The sequence below is a fragment of the Phasianus colchicus genome, chromosome 4 (assembly GCF_987193195.1).
Source record: "Phasianus colchicus chromosome 4, bPhaCol1.hap1.1, whole genome shotgun sequence".
Lineage (NCBI taxonomy): Eukaryota > Metazoa > Chordata > Aves > Galliformes > Phasianidae > Phasianus > Phasianus colchicus.
In genome coordinates, this window is record NC_143439.1 from 37302567 (window position 1) to 37323436 (window position 20870).

General features: G+C 35.8%; 1 long non-coding RNA gene across 1 annotated transcript; it reads right to left on the reverse strand.

Moving 5' to 3' along the window:
* Positions 1-10153: 10153 nt before the first annotated feature.
* LOC149918188 (uncharacterized) lies at positions 10154-19024 on the reverse strand. The gene is made up of 3 exons (XR_016466431.1): positions 18908-19024; positions 17580-17709; positions 10154-10306 (listed from the first exon to the last, which is right to left on the reverse strand). It is a non-coding gene; the product is annotated as an uncharacterized LOC149918188 (long non-coding RNA).
* Between the last annotated feature and the right edge of the window lie 1846 nt (positions 19025-20870).

Below are 20870 nucleotides of genomic sequence, written 5' to 3' on the forward strand. Positions count from 1 at the left end.
AGTATGATTCATTATTAAAAATAAATGTTTACATCAGATTTATTACTTGAAATAAAATAGGTAAATAATTGGATGTGGCCCTTGGAAGACTATGCTTGATCTAGTGGTTGGCAACCCTGCTCATGGCAGAGGGATTGCAACTGGATGACCTTTGAGGTCCCTTCCAACTCAAGCAATTTGATGATTCTATAATTACAGACATATTATAAGGTAGAAGTCATTATGTTTTTATTTCAAGTATAAAATGTAAAGGTTTGATTTCTTTTTGGGTGGAATTTAGAGTTAGCCAGGGGTAGGGAGAGACAGCAAACTCCCTCTCTCCTTTTGCTGAGTGATGAGTGATTGCTCTCCAATCACTGGTGAGCATTTACATAAGGTAGCCATTCAGTGACTGTATGGGAGGCAGCAGCGTTGCCATCCCTGCAATGTTTACCAGTTTTCCAATACTAAAAAACAGCTCCCAGAGTCATAATGGACATTTTGTTCTCATAACAAAATGCCCATTTTTAGTCTTACCAGTTCTTGGAAAGACTGAGAAAAATATAGTATAAACAATTAACAACAGGAATGCAGAATAAATCAACATTTATGGTTTTTCAATATTTCAATATTTATCAGGGCCCAAATTCTACTTTTGAATGCTTGCCTACCATCCTCGGGCTTTTTAGATTGATGGCACCTTTCATCAAACATTTACATCCCCAGGTTCCAGGACTGTGACTGCACCCATTCAGCATGACCCCAAGCCTTAGCCCAAGCAGATCTTATCAGAGTAAGCGGTTGATTTCTGCTTATTTTCCTTCATGTACCTCTGAGTTCCTTCGAGTGCAGATATAAACTGTCCATTTATATGCACTGAATCTGAACACCTACCTCCTCTAACACTGCAATTTTATTTTTCATTGAGAAGAAAATGATAGTTATTTGCCCAATGAAAACCCGAACATGACCTGCAACTTGCATTTTGTTCAATAATCTCCAGTACATTTGGTAAACTGCTGATCTGAGTGTATTATGTTCAAACATAGAGCGAATAATTATAATCATCACCATAAAAAGAAGGACTTGGTAGGTATTAATTTTTTATGCACTAGGCACTTCCTTTGCAATTCTGTTGTCATCTGGCATCATTGTCCCGTAAATATAGAGTGCAGCCTGAAACAGCTCTGCCTTGTTTTGTAACATGGTTCCTTAGGAGTTAGAAAGTTTAAGCAGATATAGCTGATTGTAGGGACATTAGCATTTAAGACATATAATGATGAAAGATACAATCTAAAAACTTTTAAAATAGAGCTGCACAGTTTAATAAATTCATAGAATCATTTGAGTTGGAAGGTATCTGTAAATGCCATCTAGTCCAACTCCCCTGCAGCAAACAGGAACACCTACAGCTACATCATGTGCTCAGAGTTTGGTTCAGCATGACCTTGAGTGTCTCCAGGAACAAAATACCCACCTGGGTATTTTGAGCAACCTGTGCCAGTGCCTCACCACCCTTATTGTAAAAAATTTCCTCCTTATATGCAATCTAGATCTTCCCCTTTTTAGTTTGAAACCATTTCCCCTTGCCCTATCAAAAAAAATTGTTTTGAACAAGGAGAATCATTGATTATTTTACACACCAACTTAAGCTGGGCTTTACATAAGCTTGTAGAGGCTTAGGGAAAAAACAAAAGAGACAAAGGAAGACTGAGATTGCCAAATGAATAAAGCCAGAAAAAATAGAAAACAAAAAGAAAAGGAATAATCACACAACTGGGGAGACACTAGGAGGTAAGCACCAAGCCCTCTTCTGCCTAGTTTTTCTTTCCTGCTTCATAGCAATGGATCCTCACATGCTGCACAGGATTCCCTGCTCTAGTGAACTCTTGGATTTGGCTTGGGTTTTCCTAAACATGAACAAAACATTACAGAAGATGACAAACTGGTGTTCACAGTTACCACAATGTTTCCAAAACTGCACGCGCCACTCTTTAGAAACAGGTAGATACAGAAGCGGAGCACTGGGCTGCTTCTGCAGAAAGGAAAGCTGTTCTTACAGTCTCCCAGCTAGTTGCAGCTGGAGTGCATCTCTCTCCCTAGCTGCCAAATCCCTCCTCCAACTCTGCCCATTTAACTATCTTCTCTTCCACGCCAAGTCACTCAAAAAAGCCTCCTTGCATGGAGAGCTGCGCGGCAGAGATAGCTGAGCCCTCCTCTGCATGGGCCAGCAGCTGAGCTGGGCTTTGGAGGGGTGAGCCAAGTCCAAATATACAGCTCCAGGAAACATCCTTGCATGAAGAGCAAAGGAGAGCAGCAGTGAGGATGCCTCTCAAAAATTCTCTTCTAAAATTCTCTTTACTCTCTTTTTTTTTTTTTAAATCTCACAAATAAATATTTTTCCATTTTAATATACCACTGAATTAAGTGAAATCATATCATGAGACTTTGCATAAATAATAGTTACATATGACATACAGCATTTAGTCTTGCAGCCTAACAAAAGAAATGGAGTTTCTTTTACATACTGTTTATTAAAAAGTGAAACAGAAAAAGGGATCCTCTTCCCACCTAAAAAAATGCAAAAGGTGTGTTACTGGAACTTTAAGCTCTCCTCCTCAGCAGTGAGCAGCGACACACTGTCCATACTTAGAAACACAGAAAACAATACATGTTCATTAGGCTTCACGTACTTTTTTCTATCTTTCTTTAAAAACAAACAAACAAACCACTACGTTCTTTCAAGTCCTCCAGAATCACTAAAAGCAAGCACTTTGCAGGAGGCTTCCTGACCCTTGCAGAATTAAAGCCGTGAATGGTCTATCACCTTAGTTACACTACATGATTTCCACACCGGGCAAGTGCACTAAGCTCACTCATAGCAAACCATAGATTTACTGTAATTCTGAGAGCCCTGGGTTGGAGCCATTTCAGACACAAAGCACAATCAATCATCCTGAAGCATTTCAGGCTTTTCATTCTTGATAAATGTAAAACACAGGATAGGTAAACAAAGAAACACCTACAGTTTAATTAAGGGCTGAAAGTCACAGGTACCTTCTGATATTTGAACAAAATTTTAAATAACAAAATTTTAAATTTTGTTTGTGTGTATTATCATACATCTTCCAGTAGAATGCTTCTATGGTTCTAAGATAACATGTTTTTTGTCTTTGTCTTATTTATTTTGATTGAAACAGTAAAATTAATACTTTTCTCACAGCCTTTAGATACTCAAGAGCAAAACGATACAAAAACTCCCTTGGTGTTAAAACAATCACTACAGCAAGGTCTCTGAATCTGTAATTATAAAGAACATTTATATTCAGAAAGCAAAGTAAGCATGTTTGCCTTACTAAAGGTGACAGCAAATCGGTCTGGGAAAAGGGGAAAAAAAAATGAGTTCAAGAAAACTTCAGTAGATAACATGCACTCACATCAGCCATCCTGCTACAACTGCTTAAAGTAGTGCCAGAAGTCACGTCTGAGTTAGTGGCAGAGAAGGCGAGAGGAAAATTGACCGCACTCAGCATCCTTTTACTCATCAGGCATTTTCAAAGCAAACTCTGATTTACTGTCATCCTTCCAAGGACATCAGGGAAAAGAAAGAGAAAAGAGCTCACCCTAATGAGGAGCTGATTTGCACCTGAGATCTTGGAGGCGGTGGGAAGGGAGTGGTTCTGAAATACCAATGAAGAGCAGAGATGGTCTTCAGGGATCACCTATATGCTAATGAAGGAAGAGAAATTTCAAGATTTCCACAGACTCTGGAGTATTTATTCTGAGGTTTCTAACTCTGTTTGCATTCGTCCTTCAGAGATATCTGCTTGGGCTAAGTGCATGCAGATCTGGTTTAGCACTTCAACAGTTTAGGAGAAACTTGCTCCAGTGGTACAACAGTGATTAGAGTACAAGAATGACTGCTCCCAACATCAGTAGAACAACTCAACAAGTGAATCAGGAAAGAACTGAATTGATCTTAAGTTCTTTGGTCCATTGTCCCTTCTGGAGTCAGTGCAAAGAAACATGTTCTACATCTTGTGCTTTGTTCTTATGCTGCAAGGATATTTCTAGACTGCATCCAGATTCATTTCAGCTTCTTGGCTGGTTGCACAGGGAATGGAGCAGCATACCTATTTGAACAGCTTTCTGGGGAAAGAAAAGCAGGAGGGCAAAGGCGCACACAGCCATCAGCTGTCTATCAGGGACAGCAGCTGCTTAGTATTAGCTTTTGCTCTGCACTAAGCTCAGAGCATCTGGCAGCTGAGAGCAGCAAGAACACGATCCAACTCCCACATCAGCCTGCTTCATCCAGAAATTTTGCAGGAAGGGATAGGTGGGAAGCTGGACAGAACCTCAAAACTCCCAGGTATCCACAAGGGAACTCATTCACTACTAAACTTGTATCTGGGAATAATTTCTGTTCTATTGACTGGTTCAAATAGAACAAACTCTACAGACATTTTCCATAATGTAATAGGTTTGCTTTCATAACTGATACATCTGTGAAGAGGTATTTACTCTGTAGAGAAACACCAAGCGGTACTGTGAAAGTACTGGAAATGCTTGTGAACCCAAAGCTCTGACGGAAGATCTGAAAAACCTTGGAAATAAACACAGCATTTACTTATCAGCCCAACCCTCATAAAGAAGAGGCCATGAACCTCCTGCAGAATAGCAGGCTAGGCAGAAGAAAAAAGTGGTGGTAGTAATGTCTATGCTTCTTCTACATTCTTAAAGTGTATTTATTTATTAACTTGTCTCCACTCTAGTGGAAGAAAAAATAATTAGAAAGAAGAAAGAAATTAAATCCAAATATGTTCATTAGCTTGCAGCTGGGATTCTGACAGTTTGGTGCTTAAATCTACATGATGCTTTGAGGAGCTCTAGAGTACATCCAGCATCTGCAATTCCAAGGATAAATGAACAGCCTGAACTGAAATAGATGCTCTTGAAATAAAACTAACTCACAATATTATGAGTTTACACTCCTTCTTTTCCCTTTTTTCATTTTATATGGGTAAATTGACCAAAACATATAGAAGCAGATGGCTATTTCTTCTGGGTTTTTTGGTTGTTATTTTTGTTGTTGTTGTTTAATGCTAAAACTTTGAGAAAAAAAAGTTAAGCGTACAAAGTTATTGTGGCCTTGTGTACCAACAACACCTTGATCCTTGAATTGCATGTAACTGCATTTACATTTAAGCAAGAAATCCTTTTGAATCTTTATGATTCAAAATAACAAGCATTATGGAATGAAATGATTTTTTTATTTATAAACAGCCCTACATGTATTTATAAATAGCCCTACATGTAGTATTATACCTCATGGTCCAAACCTGTACAATTAGTATTGTCTGTCCAATTACAAGGGAATCAGTTTTTCATTGGCAATATTCTGGTCTAAAATTATTTGCTGATGCTGTGTTCATTTATATATAGATATATTGATATATTGGAGAAACTGTTCAACTTTGGATGACGATTTCTTACCATAAGAAAAGGAACCTGTAAACCCATTACTGAAAAAAAAAACAGTGATCTCTGAGAAATGGATCAGACAAATTTCTTTAAAGCTCAGTGGTTACGAAGTTAGTTTTGGCTTTTTTTAATCCCTGGAAATCCATCTCTTCCAGCAGCTTCGTAATAATAAGTTAGAAGAGATTTTCTTATTCATACAAAGTGCCTGTGGGAAAAAATCCTGCTTAATTCTTCACAGCAAATCTTTGAGTACAAACTTCCACAGAGTCACTTTAAGTTGCTCCGAAAACTGGAAATGATGTTTTGGTTACAGCTTACAGATGGGCACTGCTTTAGAAAGATCCTATAAGTAGATAGAGACAAATCTTATTAAGTCAAATCTCTTCATTTCCGCCCTTATTCTTCAGTATGTTTTGAATATGATTTCAGGAAAGATGATATCTGAGCTCTGAACTTTCAAAGCAATGAGAAAGACATGTGCCACTTAAATCTTCTTTTATTCCTAGAATAAGTTTTTAGATCTGGAAGTACAAACTGTGTCAAGTTCCAGGGTAAGAGCAGAGAGAGGGGCACAGGAAATAACCAAAGGAATTTGGAGTTTTCACACTGCTGGTAATATGAGTATCATCTGCCCCATTAAACAGCGGCTACAGTTTCTTTGAGCAACATTACTGTTATCCAGCTGCCTTTAATGCTCAGTTTAGGAAAATGAACTACCATGTGGCTGACAGATGTTTGACTCGAATAATGTATTATGATCTAGTGGAAATGTCAGATAGCATTCTTCACCCATTTGCTTAAGGTTCTTTTTCATCATTCAAAATGTATCTCATGTAAAGTGCAACATCTTGTAGGTCTGTGAGTAAAGCTCATTGGATTAAAATTGCATCCACTTAGATAGTGTGCAAAAGTATGTAAGCATCTATTTTAGTGGTTTCAGCTTATAAAAAAGGAGACCAGACTGAAAAATTGTTAAATAAGTAGATGAGTATGCAACATAGGTTTATTTTAGCTTCATGGAAGATGGATGGACAAGATCATACAGTCCTAAATTTCCAATGTTTGCCTGAGAGCAATTCTCTCTACATGGCTTTTTCAAAGATCTTGTCAGTAAGCTCAGCCAAAGTATCTTGAATTTCAATAACATTTAAAAATTATTGTTTTCTTGGGGTAACCACTAGTCATACCGATCAACAGAACTTGTTTCCTTACATTCTTGTTTCTGTCCATTGGTGGTACCTTTCCATATAATTGCATTAAATGGGGCACCTTGAGGATTTGGAGTTCTTTTAGTTCAAGGTGCAGTCATTATTAATGAATTGGGTATGTCAGTGCTTTATACTTTTCAAAGCCTGCAACAGTAACAACAGTGCATTATTAAATGAGAATTTTAAAATGATACAATAATTGTGTCACTTGGCAATAGAATACAAAAATAATCGGGCCAATGCATTTCTATCCAGAGAGAGCTTACCTAACAAATTGGGGAAGACTATGTTTTGGTATTGCAAAGCTTTGGAAATGCAAGGTTCACAGAGCTTAGATAATAGTGAGCTGCAAACCTGCAGCATTTTACAATCCCCTGAACTGAACTAGCAATCTGAAAATACCAGTTTTCCAATTACTAGGCAATGCATTTCCCCTGACTGCTAACAGAAATGTATGCCATAAGAATCTGTTGGTTTGGAATGTTTCTCACTGTAGTAGCATTTAAGCACCAGCAGAAAGGGAGACAAAAATAAAATAAAATAAAATAATAAACAAAGAATTTAAATAATCATGATCAAGATTAAAAAGCTGACTCAGTAAAAAAGCATTGAATGTTCCACAGTCCCAGGAATTTAGAAGATAAATGTTCAGAATTTTTCTTCCATAAGTCTATATGTTTCCTTTCACAATGTTTTGATATATTAACAGATATATATTTTAGCTTACTGGGTTATTTACCATCTGATGAGGAAAATCTAAGCAATCTAAAAATCTGAGATCAAAATGAGTTTTCAATCAAAATATATCAAAAATGTGCACAAACACATTTCTCTTTAGAGAAAAGGAGTTTTAAAAATTTCTCTAGGTGAACTTTAAATTTTGTATTACAAGAAATATAAGCAGAACTCATGGAGGAGAAGAATAAACTTGCAGTGAAGATCAAGGATTGATGTCACAAAAAACCTTCACTGCTATTAGGTAATTCTTTTTCTCCTCTAGTCACACATAGAATAATTGTAGAGTTTTATCTTTTTTTGTCAGGATGTAGGAACCACATTAGACAGACGTGTAGAAGGCATTCATCTGAATACTCACAAATTTGCCCCACTGAAAAAGAAATGCTTAGATGACCTTTTCAGGTAGTTTCCAACTACAAATTACTTTAGTTTTGTTCTTTCTATAATAAACAAATGATGTACACTCCTCCTTGGTAACAAAAGGAGGCTCTTCAGGTATGTTTGTGCCCTATAAAAGAAGATAGCACCTAGTAGAATTTTCAGGAACATGTAGAGAACTATTTCCTAAGTCAGAGTCACCTTGATAACAGAAAGATGATCCACACAGAAATTTTTGAAAATTAGTCTAAATACATTAATATCTTTGATATCTACCCAAATTCCAGACTAACTAGTTAAATGGACCAGCTCTTTGGACGTGCTCCGTTAAAACAAAGGACATTACAGTCATTTATGGTCTTGCTGTCATACTCACTAAAATTACTAAAACAGCCATTTTCAAATAGAGTAAACTAAGTCATACGTACAAGGGGCAACATTATGCATGTATTTTTGTTAAGAAAATAATTGGGGAAAATCCAGAAGAAGTAAATACTTTTGAACTGTGAGAATTCCTGATTCAGGATTATGGTACAGATATTGGTGATCTGTTTGTAAGTGAATAATTATAACCATTCCACAAGTAAAAAGTTTCCAAAGAAGTTCTGAAGAAACATTCATAGAATTGAATCAAATCTTGTTTCTAATCCCTTGTTGAACATGTGGAATATATCAGTTTATGGCTTCCAGCAAACGTGGTGCTGTTTTAAGAAACTTGATCTTAATATTTTTAAGAATGAAAGAAAAAAGGGAAATTGTATGTTGACTCTGATTTATGAAAGAACTTGCCTCACTTTTAAAAGAGTACATAAAAGAGTACATTCATTCTTTCTTACAAAAAAAAAAAAAAAAAAAAAAAAAAAAAGCCAATTGCAGCAATTTTCCAGGTACTTTTTTCTTTTCTTTTTTTTTAATATGAAAATTCAACTACTGCCATCTATTGATACACAGTGAAGGGTCCCTGTGAAAGAACACATCTTCCCTGTATCCTTTCTAAAAGTGAAATATCAAGAGTGAAAATAGGACACTATTATATTTTTCTCTTTCATAGTAGTGAAACACAGTGATTTTGGGAATTAAGATTAAGTAGTAATTTGAGGGTGGAGCAAAAGAACAGGCTGCTTTTAATTTAGAGGTAAATCTTCAAATATGAAGGACAACATCGACATATATTGGGGAGATCTGTCATTAAATGACTTGTCTAATAAACACATCCAAAATGGCTATTTGCACAACACTCATTAGATCATATTCAGGTGCGTTGGCCTGCGTTCAGCTCTTTAATAGCAGCCTCATCTCACTGGACGTGCTCATTCTCAAAGCCTTTGGAAAACATCCTGTTTCCAACCATCTGTGGAAGGAATGCACTGACCTGAATTAATTAACTGAAATCAAGCCAGCATTATAAAGGAACAAGACCAAAAAAAGAAATGCACTGAATCAGAACAAGAAGAGAGTTCTGACTTTCACAAAGCTCAGGCTTCACAACAGAGAGGAAATTTTGATCTTCAGGAAACTGCCATTGCAGCCGACGAATGCAGTTAGAGCAGGGCAAGCTCATGGGAGTGGAAGGAAAGGCCAGGAAAGGTCTGAAGTAGAATCTAGTCATTTCTTGCTGTTGTACATCACAGCAAATATTCAATTCTCCAATACTTCTTTTGGTTTCTCTTGTGCTGAACAGCAACAGCGCTCATTACCTCCTTTATTCTAAAAACTAAGGTCTGCGTCTATATAACACACATTGCTCTCCCTTTCTCAAATGAATAACAAGGCTATTTACAGCTTCCATGAAGATTTCTTCACTCACTGCCTCTTGCATCTTCAGCTGATGATGCACATATAAGAATTTTGCCCTTCAGAAAACAAGCTTGGCTTATCTGTACAGAAATCTGGTTTATTAATTTGTTTTCAGCTGAGTATACAAAATATATGCTGCACACTTTCTACATTTTGTCAACATCTTGCTAATTACTTAAATGATATGTGTTTTTTTTTGTTTGTTTGTTTGTTTTGTTTTTTAATTTTTAATGAGACATATTGGGAAGAGGGAAAGTGGAGAGTCTGTCTTCAGTTACTCATTTCATTTATTCAAATTACAGCTTTCCAATCCAATATTGCAGAAAAAAAAATGCTCCAGGGTAAATTTGGAAGTCTGTTTCATTATGATCCCTTAAGTATAATGTAATTAGAATCATGCCATGAATGAATAACAGTTTAGAAGCAATTATTTTATGACTAGGTGAATATCTACCTCACAGCAAATATTCTCTCATTTTTGTCTGCTAGCCTTTTCAGGTGCTGTTAAGATTAGAAAGATTAAATAGGCATTTATAATCATGAAAGGAAACCAAGAGCAATCTTACTTTTGTTTGAGAAAGCTGAACTGGGGAAGCTGAAGACTTGGGTCAGGTCCTGTGAAATAAGCTGGAGCATGATAGAGACCTGACGCAGAGCTCACTGAAGATTCATAGTGTCTATCAGATGGGGTTCTTCAGAAACTGTTGGTCCTTTGTGATCAGTGTCTTGGAAGAAACACAACACAGATTCAGTGTTAAGTTGGAGAAGGCTTTAACTGAAGGAAGCATACCACCCTCATGGTGATGCGTTTGAGCACAGAACTGCAATGAACACAGAGAAAAATGAATTCAATTAGCCCACAAATCAGTTAATTGCTCTCTTACAGAAAGGTAAGAATGGAGACTTTAGAGCTGAGGCAACGCTCAGCTCATTGCTCTCACTCTCTGCTTGAGTTAGAGCTGCCAATGCTCCCAAGATATTGTGTCAACTTAGAGTATTTCTGTTTCAAGAACCAAGCATCAATGGAGAGCTTCCAGGAGAGCTATTGATTTCATGACAGGTAGTTTCCTGACAAATATTTGAAAAAACTAGAGTGGTAACCATTAGAAATTCACTTTTTAAGAAATTACAGTATTTAGACATTATAGATGAAAAACATAAACAATCTCTTTAGCCATTCTGCCATTCCTAATTAGGAACTCTTTGCCATACCATGTGAAACAGTACAAAATAAGAAGTGCATTGCTAATTGCTTCTTCATTTCAGCACTGTGCAAGAACTGTAAGTCATTTAGTATTCAACCTGAAAACATAGCTCCATACATCTCTGGTGGAATTCCCATTTGAAGGCCTTAAAGCTCACCAGAAGTGTGTGCCTTCTTTCTTTTCTACTAAACTTATTTTCTTTTAAAATAAAAGTTGCATTAATTATTATTGTAACAGTCTGCACATAATCTGCTGAGAATAAATATCCATGTAATGAGCCTGAAATGATATGGTAATTTCTTAATTCAAAATAATTACATGGCTATTTGTGCCCTCTAAAATAAGGTATTACTTATTCAGCCCAAACAAATTGCTGTTTGCCCAGGTTTTGAACTCTGGTAAACAGTAGCACAACAGTTAGCTGAATACAAATTCTGAAACAATTTTATGTTAGATGTTTACTCACACAGAAACAGAAACAAATATTTGACAAAGCAACAGACTTTAGTACAACCAAGGGAGAAACAACAAAAAGGCCTTGAAAACAGGACTGAAAACACAGCCAAGTCAGTGTTACAAGGTCACCAGCTGGCACAAAGTCACCTCAATGCCTGCTATAAAGTCTCACAAGCTTGAAAACGTAGATAAAAGAGTGGGATTTGCTTGGTTTATTTCGGCTTGTTGTTTGCATCAGAGTTAACTGCACAACTCCCTTCATCACCTGGAGACACAGTCAGGAAAGCCAATGCAGAGATGAAAACTGGAAGAAGGAACATGAGAAGCTATTCACATTATTGATTCTTCCAAGTCAATAAAAGTCTTCCACTGGCTTTAATGGAGTCTAGAGAAGACCTAGATTTCAGAGCACTAATAAAAGATTTAAAAGTCACCTCGTTCTAAGTGGCAATACAAGGCTTTTTATTAACTTTAATAATATGAGCTAAAGCCACAGGCACTCATGACTACTGACTGCTAAATGGTAATTCCTAACTTTCTCAGCCTGGAAGGATGACTGATAATGAAGGACTTGTAGACAGATTGGTGCTGCTTTGTATGAAGGCAGAGCCCTTCAAAACCCAGAGTGGACTTCAAGTATTTCCCAGACATGAATGAATGTGCACTGAGTGAATTACGCAAGTGAATGAAATTTTGTGTACTAATCATTCTGTGATGATTAAACATTTGGGCCTGTGATGAAAATTAACTCTACACTTGATTTCTTATGTCTATGCTGCCTAGATACTTATTTATTTCCTTTTCTTGGTTGAAACACAGTGGACTAAGATTTCATCCTGTATCTGTACTTGGAATTGCAGACTGCACTCATAGAAATGGACCTGTATGCACAAGCTGTCATACCATTTTCTGCTTCTAGAAAAGAAAATCAACTTAAATCTGGTCCATCCTGATTACATACCTCCTGGGTGAGGAATAAAATTCAATAACCAACTTTCCACTTAAAAAAACATAGGCAACACACAATAATCTGAAGAAAATATTTTCAGAGGATGATAGATTACAAGGAAGAAACATTATATAAATGTTTTCAACCTAGAACAGAGTGATCCAAAAGGTGTGGTGAATAAAACATTCCTCCATACTCAGAGATGTCTCAGATCCACTCCTAACAAGAGTAACTAGCTGCTCCAAATCTCTAAGAAGAAAATACTGTTTATTTTCAGTTAACTTATGTGCAAAAAAGTATGTAAAACTTTGCATAACTTAAATTATAGCATTAATTTTTACGCACAACTGATTTTTTTCTTTCAGCATTAGGTGTCCTTGAGCTTATTTGTGCATCAGATTATTGCAATATCATTACTTAGAACTACTGCAGAAAAATCAACATGATACTCTGTTCTTCATTTGCTTTCGTTTTTAAAGGTGCAATTTAACCAGATAGAAAAAAATCCTATTTTGCACAGCATTGATAGGGTTAGAATTAAAATTCCTCAACCAGATGTCTGCATTATTTGAAAAAAAAAAAAAAAAAAAAAAAAAAACCTGCATGTAATGGTAAAACATAATATCACTCACAATTTCATTAATTAGTTTTTGGCCAGAAACCACCATTTTCTCCCATTATATCTATTTCTTATCATTCAGAAAATTGATGACATGCTGTGTAAGTTTGTCTTCCAGTTTGTCTTCCTGGAAGCAGTTTTCTGGCTGTTTCATCTGTGGTTGTGTCACTTCAATAGCATCCTATATATCTGTTCGATAGCTAAGTGGCTTCAGGTTGCTTTGTGCTTTTTTATGTTTGGTCAGTTTAATTCAACCTTGATCTTTGCTTTATTGTTTTGCATACCAGTATTGTTTTGGTTGCTCTTGGTATTTATGCTTGCATATTTTTGAGAAAACAGGCCTTAAGCTACTTTCTCTACAGTTTTCTACATGGATTCTTTTAAAGAACCACAAGGAAAAGAGGAAAAGCAAAACAAAAAAGAAACCACCATCAACAACAAAAGAGGTTTGGCCCTTTCTTTAGCTGTCAGTTAAAATTTTCATTTTAGTCTGACATAAATGGCATTGAATTTGGTAGCTTGCGATAGCACAGTAGTAAATAGTCCCACCATTGTTTCTTGTAAACAGCAGTGAAGATTGTTTGGTCTGTCTCACATTTTTATGGTACAACCAACGAAACCTCCACTACATCCAATATGCTGTTCCCACTACTTCTAGTGGGACTTCCATCACTGGGTTTAGACTTGAACACTCCTCTAGTGTAAAGAACAGAACAGAATATCTAGAATTGGAAAGGATCAAAAGGATCATCAAGTCCCACACCTGATTCCACAAAGAACCACCCTGAAAGTCAAACCATATTTATGAGAGTGCTGTTCAAATGATTCTTATAGTTCAGAATGCTTGGTGCCACAACCTGGGGAGCCTGTTCCATGCCCTCTACCCTCCGGTGAAGAACCTTTTCCTAACACCCAACCTAACCCTCCCCTGAATGGCTCCATGCCATTCCCTTGGGCCCTGTCCCTATCATCAGCACTGACCTCCCATTCCTTGTGAGGAACTGTAGGCTGATGAGGTCTCCCCTCAGTCTCATTCTCCTTTTGTCTAGGCCAAACAAAGGAACATCAGTTTCTCCCCATACATCTTGCTCTCTATACCTGTCATCTTCCTAGCCCTCCTTGGGCACTCTAATAGCTTAATGCCCTTCTTAAGTTGTGGCCCCAAATTCGCACTCAGTGCATGAGATGCATACCAGTGCCTTTATCCATTTTAGGTGATGATATCCAAATGATCTTGAACATATCAACTGAAACTTCAGCTTTTATTCTAATGTAAATGTTGTTTTACTATCTTGAATAAATGCATCTTACCTATCTCAACAATATTGCTTGTTTCAGCTTGTCTGGTTTTAATTCAGGCCTAAGCTGTTCTATAATGATTTGTTCAAGTTTATGACATTACACATTGTTGACTAATAGCCTCATTTTTCTGAGTTTCCATTTATTACTGTCAACGTTACAGCTGGTTTTGAATTTTTCTAAGTTGCCTATTCTGGCATGAATTTAATTTCATTGATGTTTAACACTGATCCTGAGGGCTCCTCTTTGACTGTTTGTCACCCAAAGATCAAATACTTTTGCTGCTGACTTTTAAAATCAATTATAATCTTGCAGGATTTGGCTGAGAAGATAACCCAAAGTGAAAGGCAACGAGTCTTAAGAGAGAAAGTTTCCTGATGCATTAAATAAGATTGATTTTCTATGTGCAGAAACAGAAGATCTAGTAAAAAAAAAAAAAAAAAAAAAAAAAAGAAGAGCTAAGTCTTTCCTATGATACATATAAAATGTGCATACATCCATATTGCTGTTGTTGAATTTTAGGATCTGTTATAATAGAGGACAATCTGGCAAAGTGCTGGAGGAATGCTGTTACACAACATGTTCACAAGTCTTAAAGACACCTTTTCTTCTTTCTTTAAACACTGTGACATATTCTATCTTTGGTTCAATTAATAAAATAAAACAAAACAAAAAGTTAAATATATCCCCGTCAATAAATCCCTTTAACCTAATATTAAGAAAAAAACAAAAATCTAATTGAACTGCAATTTTTCATTTCTACACATTTCTTTATCTGCTTCCCAGTTCTGATAGTTTTGTTAATTGGATCTGTACTAAATATCCAAATTTAACAAAACAATTGACCCAAACTGAAGTAATACACTCTCTATAATTTTTTTGTTGTTAAGAGATAAATGCCTTCACTTTCAGAGTCATTTTCTTATCTATATAAGTGACTAATACAGATTAATAGAATCTTTGGAAAAATACACAATATCTTAGATGAACAAGCAAATATTTTCTTGAAAATATCCTTTTCACACTGTGAACAACAATTCTTCCAATTCACAGAAAAGATGTACATTTGTTTGACAGTTTGAATTAAGTTGAAACATTTTAAGGTACTGAATTTGAATTTTTTTGGAGGAATTATTCACATATGGAAAAGCAGAAGGTCACTAAAAACAGATTTAAAAGTGATGCATTTTGAAAGCTTATTTTTACAGCATACTGAATCATCACAGAAGATAAGCATAAAAGTGTACGGCCTTTTGTCTAGCAGTTCTTAGTAAGGAGTTGCTGTTATGTGATCGATAATAGGGAAGAATCTTGGGGAAAGACAGCCAGAAGGTAGAAAACAGTGATAGAGAAGCAACTCAGGGAAAGATGGAAGAGCTGCAAATAGCAAACTCAGAGAAGTTAAGGAGAAGAGCAGATGGGCTGGCAGAAAAAGCTACTCAGAGAAGCCTGTGATAATATAATTGCTTAATTGGCTAGAGCGTCTGAGCAAGGAACTGCAGGATTGCCCTTTATTTGTCTTTCCAGGCCACAGATTGCTGTAAGTAGCTTCTTGTTATCCCTTCTGCTTTTCAGTTTCTCCTTCCCACAGTTGAGAACCTACCCATTAATGAGAATTTGTCATTACAGAAGCAAGCCACAAGGTCCTGAGAGACAGCGAATGACCTCTCCTGATGCATACATTGACATGGAACATAAATCCAGAATTATTAGGAAATAATTTCACCTAAAAATTATGTTCGGAAATATTTTCCAAACACCAGTATTTTCCTTCTGAAAACTGCTTTTTTTTTTTTTTTTTTTTTTAGTCCAAATGACAACAATTTATTGTATTAAACAGGAGAATACATTCTGCTTAAAAATCAATGAAAACCATTTTCTTAGAATATTGTCTTCTGGGAATTTGGACATTTTTAGCACAAGTGAGGAAGAGTTTCAAGTTACAGCCAATTATATAGCCATGTAAGTCATTAGCTAGCTATATGTATTTCAATCACATTATCTAGGGAGGAGTTTTTCTCAACCCCACAGAGAAAATGGGAGCCCAGGCAATAACAGCAATACAAATGTGGCTACATGCTGATCAGCTCATGAACAAAAGAAAATGAACCATTTCAGGTTCAGGAATACAGTGTTTTATTTCAATCAAAAATGCCAAAACAAAATATTTCAATTTCTCCAAATGAACATTCTGTGGGCTGGTGTTAAAATTCCATCTTCCTCAAAATAAAAGCAAACCTTGATATATCCCAGAGGAGGAAACCATGCAGTTTCTTCTCATCTGCTTGTTTCTACTCCTCATTTTCAGAACACATCCTAAATTATAGAAGTAGTTAGTAAAGAGGCCAGTGAATATTATAAAATGTTTAAAAAGAGATAATCTGAGCTTCACAGTAAGTTAGTAGGAACCATAGGAGTCTAAAGAACCCTACCAGTGTGATGAAAATAAAATTTTCTTTGGGGTAGAATCATTGCAACTGAAATCTAAACAAAAATAAACAGATCCACAATGTAACTGTTCATGCACATACAAAACACTAAAAACAAATTCATAAAGATATCCTGTTGTCAGAACTCAGCATTAATTTGCTTTCCAATTCCAGTCAATTTGTTATCACAAATGCCCTCTATTAAAATGTTTTATCTGATACAGGGTGAATTAAAACAATCTTTTTATTCTGATGATAGAGATGCACTTAGCAGCATATAAAATAGTGATTTAATGGATACTTAATGGTCTGACGCTTTAAATGAACAAATCATAAATTAAAGCTTTCTTAGACTTTTATGCTTTCCCATTTGGATCCTAAAAACACAATTTGCATTCATTATTTAGGACTGATATATAGTACTTTGCCTCTCAATGACATTCAGTTGCATCACAATGTTTGTCCCCACAGCACACTTGATAACAACATTTTGCCTTTTAAGGAGCTCTTCATTTAAGGTCCTGGTCACAGCCCTCCCAAGCTGAAGATGGGCTCAAAACTCCGCTGGGCAACTCTGAATTTACTGAAATACCTAGAAACTGAGCAATTGCTAGCTATAAATCTATTTCTTCTTCTCTAATTCACTTCATAATTTCAACTGAAACAGTAGGGCATGGATTTCCAAATCATTATGTGAAAACTGAGCAAAGAGTCTTGATAAGTAAATCACATTCTTGCATGCACCAGTTTGTGACACTACAAGTAATACCTTCACAGAAATAGATTTAAAAAAACACACTTTTTTCCTTCTGTATTTTGTGTTTTAAAATGCTCTTCTATATATTTTTTTACATCTGAACATTTTTTACTTTGAACCAAGCAACCTCAAACTATGACACCTGCTTGTCTCACAAAATAAACCAGAAGTAAAACAAAATAAAACCCCCAAACGTACTGAAATCTAAGCAACAAGATATGTAAGTTCTTAAGCTCAGCAATGCACATATTCTAAACTGAATTCAAGTACTTGTACCCCACTACCTGGCAGTTTATGTCCTGGTCCTCACTCCTGGGTGAAGGAAGGCAATTCTGTGCTTCCCACTGTCTTCAGCCATGACTTGATAGAAGAGATGGTTCATGGGAGGCAACTGTGCCAGTCTTTTAAGCACTTCTTAAAAAGAGGAGGAAAAAGTCACAACAGATTTCATTCAAGATATTTATAAGAAAAATAGAGTCTTGCCAAAGCACTCATACATCAGACTGGTACCAAAACACTGTCCTGTACCCATTTCCACATGCATATGCAAACCATGCAGCTGGCCTTTCCTCCAACCCCCCAGCACAAAAGCTTCTATTCCCATCATTACTGTCTAATAGAGTACTCTAGAATCTGTCCAAATAGGAAGACAGATCTGTAGCAACAAAGGCATAGGTGTTTTTCTGTTCTGTTTCAACCAGCAGTTAATTCTCTCTTGTAATTTAGCTGGCAAGCAGCTCAGCAAAACAGCTGGTCACTCACTCAGTCCTCCAATTCCAATGAGGATGAGGAAAGAATTGGGGAAAAATACATAGAGCTCATAGAGCACTATTTATCGAGACTGTAAGGAAAGAGAAAATAACAATGGTAATGATAATAATATAACATAAATTTAGAAAACCAATGATGCACAACACAGTTGCTTGCCACCTCTCAACCAATGCCCGGCCAGTCTCTGAGCAGCAGCCATTCCCCTGGCCAGTTCCCCTCGTTTTTACGGTTTTTTTTTTTTGTTTGTTTGTTTGTTTGTTTGTTTTTCACATGATGTCATATGATATGAAATATGCCTCTGGCCAGTTTAAGTCAACTGTCCTGTTTATGTCTCTTCCTCGCTTACTGTGCCCCTCCAAGCCCCTTGTTGGCAGGACAGTATGAAAAGCTGAAAAACTGTTATGTTCTTAGCTCTATACTACACTGCTCAGTGACAACTAAAACAGCAATGTGTTATCAACACTGTTTTTCTCCTAAAGTCAAATCATAGCATCATACCAGAACCCAAGAAGAAAATTAACTCTGTCTCACATGCAAATAGAATTAATCACTTTTTAATTAATTAATTAATCAACTATTTTTTTCAGAATAAGTAATGGAAATAATTTTAATATTACTGAAATAATTTTAGTTGTTTTTTTTTTTCCCCAACTACTTCAATTACTTTCCAGGGTTGTTTTATTTCACTTCTGAATTACTCCTGCACACCCTGGTTTATCACAATCTGCTGATAAAGCATTTTCAGATTGTTTCAATGGTACCACATGGGTGAAGTATTTGTTGACCCCATAATATGGTGTGCTTGCATTTTTTCTTCTTGTACTGTATCACTAGAACTTACCTCATTTTTAAACGTGTTGTCATCTCTAGGTCATTTCAGCCATTTCTGCCTTCTGCACAGTTTCCTCCCATTAAGTATCTACATTTGCAATAATTCTCTCTTGATTAGTTTTGAAAGTACCATACTGCATTTCTTCCTATTTTCTTTCATGTCCATTTTCAAATTCTTCCATACTGCAAGCCTAACAGGATTATACAAATATCAATATCAGTATCTCAAATGATATGAGAGCTTACATCCTCCTACTTATTATGATTGCTATTATTAGTCAATGATCTTTTCCTCCCACAAGTAGTAGAGTTTTCTTTTTTATTTCATACACGACTTTATTGCATTTTTAAAACTTATAAGTAACATTCCATAATGTTACTTATGCCATAAAAATGAATGTGAATTTCATCACAAAAAAATGTATTTAAGTAAAAAGAGACATGAGAGTAAGAAAAGGTTAAAAAAAAAGATATTTTTATGCATACTGAGTCTTCCCAAAACAGTTTTCTAGTTGCTCAATATGTGTGACAGTCAAATCTACACTTTTTCATCTGTTTCAGGCTGTAATCATTCCAATTAGAACAAAAATCCTCTTTATAAATTGCCATGTGATGCCTGCTATTCATCCAGCCAGCTTTGGGACTGCTAATACAATCACTTGTAAACCATTATCAGACCTTCAGAAATTCATATGCTTACAGTCTTCATATTTCTGTCATCTTTCAGGGACTTTGGATATTAAATGAATTGCTCTGTGACAGTCTGCAAAGAAAAGACTTAAAATTATTGTATAAGAATTAAGTGTGTACAATTTCCTTAATGAAAAATCACTATAAATAGTCTATTAAATGGTCTTTTGGCATTTTTGCTGAATTTATATGTGACAAATGCTGGAACAAGCCTAATTAGAGATATTACTGTGAACTATTGTTAGGGTGCTATCACGTCAGTTCTGCAACATATTTCTTCTATAGAATATGATGCTTAAACCTTTTATAATTAAAGGCTAATTTCATCCATTATATATGCTTATGTGTGTAAAGAGCTCTTTCTTCTTGTAACCAGGTAGTCAAACAAATGTTATATTCAAAGCACTGAACACACCTTTTAATAGCTACAGATATGAGAAGGCACTTTTATCTTAGCTTCCCAGAACTCATCACAGGAAGGAGAGCAGCAGGACAAAAATTAAGACTGATTTCCTCTCTCTCTTTTGTAAAACTTAGAGATTCACACAAGAGATTTTAGATCTCTTAAGAGCAGATTTCCTACCTATCACACCATTCTGAAGAATTTACATCAAAGTAAGACAATATAACACATTTTTTTCTTCTATTGTTTTCTTTTGTTTTTCCTGTTCTACTGATACAAATATTCCTAAATTAATATAATGCATACAGTGGCACTCTAACACTCAATCTGTGTTCCACTAACGAGGGAATTTCACATAATGATATTGTAGATTGTATAAGTGCTTTTATGTGTAATCAGGATTACATGGATCTTTATTCAAATATCTTACAAGTGTTGTGTTATAACGGAGAGGCTTAACTCTAGAAGACCCCAAACTTTCCTTCAGAAATGATTTTGATTATCTGTGAGTTTTCCTACAGAGCCACTGCTTTCTCATTTCCATCTAAAAAGGGCAACTACTTTGCCCTTAATCCCTTCTACCTTTAGCAGTCTTCACTGCCTCTAAATTTGGATTATTTCAAACTTCAGGTTATATGAAGACTTATTTTACAGCACTGGCCCATTTAAAAGGTTTTCAGATTTAATGTGTGGCTTTTCTGCATGAAAGTATTGCAGTTATCATAGTAAAAGATCTTTAGATTGAGTAGCATCACGGTGACTGAAGAAAGACAAAGTCCAGTTAATGTGCAAATAGTCCCATTATTAATTTACAAGAATATGACTTGAATAGTCTTGCTGAATGATTCATTTTGCATACTATCACTATATTTGGAGTAGT